Source organism: Epinephelus lanceolatus, chromosome 16, assembly GCF_041903045.1.
Source record: "Epinephelus lanceolatus isolate andai-2023 chromosome 16, ASM4190304v1, whole genome shotgun sequence".
Classification (NCBI taxonomy): Eukaryota; Metazoa; Chordata; class Actinopteri; order Perciformes; family Serranidae; genus Epinephelus; species Epinephelus lanceolatus.
In genome coordinates, this window is record NC_135749.1 from 21,971,587 (window position 1) to 21,976,323 (window position 4,737).

Below are 4,737 nucleotides of genomic sequence, written 5' to 3' on the forward strand. Positions count from 1 at the left end.
AACTATCTGCATGGGGAGATACCAGGAGAGGTAAGTAATGTAACATTAGTGTAACTACATACAAAGCCTCCACATTTGCCTCTATGCATTATATTAAAGGTCCTCTGTGTAGGGTTTAAAGGCATCTGTTGTCAGAAATGGTATATGATATTACTAACTATATTTTTATTCGTTTATCATCACCTGAAAATACGAACTGTTGTGTTTTCATTACCTCAGAGCTGGTTATATCCACATATTGAGCGTAGTCCGCCATTTTGTTTCTACCGTTGCCAAGAACGGACAAACAAAACACTGGCTCTAGATGAGACCATTTGTGTTTTCGCATTGACCACCATAGTTCTCCCACACACTTGGCACACAGGAGAAATTTTAGTTCTGCAATCTCACTGCTAATTGTCTTTAAATCTTACACACTGGACCTTTAATACACATCCTATAGACTATTATTAGACTATTATAGACTAGACTACTATTTTTATAGTATTTTTTATACATTGTTTTCTATTGTTCTATTGTTCTATTCTTTATGTACATTTCTTGACTTTTGCAGTACTTGGTTTAATTTTATTTTCTCTTACTTTATTTATTGTTATCCACCAAACATCAAGACAAATCCTTGTGTGTGACACCAACTGAGCAGTAAACCTATTTCTGATTCTGAGACTGCACTGACCGTATAAATAGAGTCACCACTGGGCTCCACTCCAAAAAACTTGTGTTGTCCTTAAACTTAAGTTGCAGCTGTTTGCTGAGTCTAGAGAGTGCGCACTGTCTACTTCATAATCATATTTTTGGAAATGAAACCATGAAGGGAAGACAAAGCAGCAGGTGTAAAGTGACACTGGTGCTGCAGCCTAAAACTTGCATGTAGGCGGCTCTGCGGCGGTGACTGTTGACTGAAGCACCCTCGGCTTTCAGCAACTCTCTGAATGATTTAGCCTCTTTTTAAGGACAGCCCTGCTTAGTTAACATGGAAATAGCCCTAGAAAAGGTGAACAAATTACACCCCTGCCGCCAACATGGAGACGAGAGCTGTGATCTACTTCCTAAACTTTTAAAATGAGGTCCACGCTCCATTAGACATCAAATGGCTGACCACGGTGGAGCACTTCAGGACGCAGGACTCATAATCACTAAATATTCATCCATCCAAAGAGGCGGAGAGAGGAGACGTGTCAAGGCTCAGAGCTGAAAGTTATTCACTGCTCCAGATCCTGAACAAGCAAAGGGCTATAGTCCTTTATAAAGCCTTCAGGTGCTTCCAGTTTCAAGACTTTTACTCCTTTACAATCCACATTCAGCTACACCACAAAACAAATAATGTGTTTTGTGAGAGAGTAGCTCCAAATCTAATCTCTTGGTTCAGTAGTTATGCTACACTGGCCATGTAGCTGCATTACACCATGATGCTTCAGGCCTTGTCCTTTATTCTTGTTCAGGGCAGAACAGACGCACTGCTGCAAGGACCGATTTACAGCTCCAGATGTTGGTGTCAGCTCTGTCAACAAAACAGACAAGAGACGGCAGAGGATAAAAGGACATTAAACCACCTCGAGACAGGCCTCGATAAGATCTATCAGAATTGGTCTTTTTACTAGCAGCAGGTTGGTCACCAAGAGGAGGAAAAAATGCAAATCATTCCTTCTTCCCAAGCAAAGAAGTCACTGTTGTTATTGTACTAACAGGATTGTGTTTGTGTGTGTGTGTGAGTGTATGTGTGAGATCCAAAGCCATAAACCCATATCCATGACCACAGATTATGTTATAAATAAGTGTTTCTGAGCGCGTGCAAGTCGATGTTTGATTACGCTGTCACAACTTTGGACGTGACATTACGTTTCAATCTCATTCATCCGCAGATCCGCTCCGAGCCGGAATTGACTATCAGCTTAAGTTGCCTTCCACCATATATTTAAATGTTTCTGTTTACGGCAGTTTGGGAAATGAAAACTGACAAAATATCCTCGTGCTGGAGGACAGAAACTCAAGAACACACACACACACGCGCGGTAATTCCCTCTCTCCTTCCACCCACTATAAAGAGCGGTAGATCTACAGTATCTGGCTGTCTATATAGTTTATATTGTCGTGTCTTCTCTTTTTCATCTATAGACTGTCAAAATAAGCAGATACACACAAACATCTACCATTAATCCCCATAAAATGTGTTAAAGGAACAGTTCAACATTCTGACAAATATGCGTATATTCTTTGTTTCTGAGTGTTAGATGCAAAGTCTTTATGTTCAGTCTTTGTGCTGAGATAAACTAACCACACAGAGACATGAGATTGATATCAACTCAACCTGGTCTCATTCCCAGCTCATCAAATACTGACACTTGGACAGTGGATGCATGATATCAGACAGAACTGTCAACTTGTTATACTTTGTTTCCATCTGCAGTCTGACGTTGCGTCCACTCTCACCGATTTCTGTAGGGGAGGGGATTCGATTTTCCCACTACAGACCAATGTAATTGCTTGAATCTAAAGATATTTTAAGCCCATACTGATGTGTAGTCATGCCAACATACCTGGTTGGTCAAGGTTTTAAGAGCAGAAAGAAGCAAAGTAACAACAACTTATGATGTCGGGCAAAATTGAGACGACATGTTGATTTAAAACAGCCTCGATAGCAGCATCTATCCTGTCTTAAGCACTTGCCATTGTTGTTATTACTCCTCATTGATTTCGGCCCTCCACTTGACAACAGCTTGACAGTGGCATTAGTCCTGCCCATGGTACGGACTTGCTAATAATTGGTTGTTTTTTATTTTAACAAAGAAACCAGATGAATCGGTCAGCTCCGAGGAGTGGGTGAATTCAAAGGGCCGGACCCAGGCAAGGTCAGGGCCGTCAGCTGCAGATGCCAGCGCAGCAAGGTACCTTTTAGTGGCTGTATGAGACACACCAGGCGACAGTATTTTTTGACACTCCTAGCAACTGCCATATTAAGAGCGAGACAGTCCACCTAGAAAAGACATGGGGAGGTAGATGGGTCAAACAACTCTGGACTTTCACTCTGAGACTTGTTTGTTTACGCTGTGAAACCAAAAAAGTTTTTTAGCACACTTCAGCAGGATTTATACTCGTGCGGTAGACCCTACACCGTAGCCTATGCATGTTGCCTACGCACGACGCCTACACCATCGTGAGGATTTATACTTGTGCGGTGGTGTGTCTGTGTCACTCTGCAGTTACACCTCCAAAACACTAGTTGGCGACAGGGTTTCTGTGAAGTGCCGTAAAGTTTAGTTGATTCAAAACACAAACACTTCTTTTTATCTGGACACATTTTCCCCACCAATACAACATGCTAATGTTATTAGGACAAGCCTATAGCATTTTACATTGCATAAATTAGCCTAGCGGCAGGCGATCTTTTCCTCTTCTCATGTAAAACCAGGGACAATAGCAACATTTAACAAAGATAACTTTACAAAATTCAACTCTATTATGACTCTCAAAGTTCACTGACAAAACAACTGTCTTATATTAAACACGTTTTCCAAACAAATACAACATGCTAACATTAGTAGCCACAAGCCTATGGCATTTTACATTGTATAAATTAGACTAGCAATGAGCGAAGATTTCCTCTGCTCATATGAAGCCAGGATAAATCCCGAAGTATAAATCCCTGAAGGATAAATTACACACAAGACTTAAAATGCTATTTTTGTGGAGGTTTTATTGTCTTCACAATTTATTGTTACTTATCTGTGAAATAAAAGTAAATAAAAGATTTGTTTCCACTGAGGGAAATGGTTTCAGCTTACAAAAATAGACAGAAGGTCTGTGTCTCCGCGACGTGTAGTTACAGCACTGGGGAGGTGCACCATGAGGCTCCATGTCAACGCCGTAGCTACTGTTTCCCAAAATATTGCTTTAAAACAGTATTTCATCTATTTGATGGTATACATAGTAGAAAAATAAAGGGGGTCAGCTATTGTTTTATTACCAAAATAACACTTAAAAAAGGAAGACATTTGCTATGACAGCAGATTATTTAATAATAATGCTTTACAGGTTTATTATTTCAGAATAAACAAAGGGATCAGAGTCACATCCAAGCAAGGTTTCTGTGCATTAGCAAAACTCTACCTCATATTTTCACTTTTGAAAATATTATGATCATTTTCAAATGCCACGGAAGGATTTCTTTTGATGTCTTTTCTCAATTATACATATTCACTCTCCCACTCACTCACACCTCCTCTCCATCATTCCCTTTCATCTGTATCTCAGCTTTTCCTCTCTGACCCACCACTCATCCCTCCATCACCACCACATAACGCTGAGTAAATCAGCAGCCATTTAGTCCAGCCTGTTCGCTGATTCCAGCATGCTGGTTTACCAGGTAAACATAAAGATCATAGTGGACTGATGTGGCATTCTGAAAGGAGCCAGATCCTATTACATGTGACCTCCGCTCCTCTCCCACTTCCCCTGCCGGCCGCCTCACATTCGACATTCATTCACCTGATACCATCGACCCTTACAGAGGGCCCAGGATTCGTTTGGTGTTAGTTTAGTCCAAGGAATCAGCAAACAGCACTGAGAGATCAATTCACTCTGAGTGTAATGACTATTGATTCTGTAGGAGCGGAGAGACAGAGGGAGTTGAATGTATTTAGATAGAATAATGCTTTGCTCTCTCACGCTACGCTGAGCTTCTTCGCTGCTGTTGGGTGAACTGGCAGAGGGCTGGATGTGCATCTCAAGTACGCACAC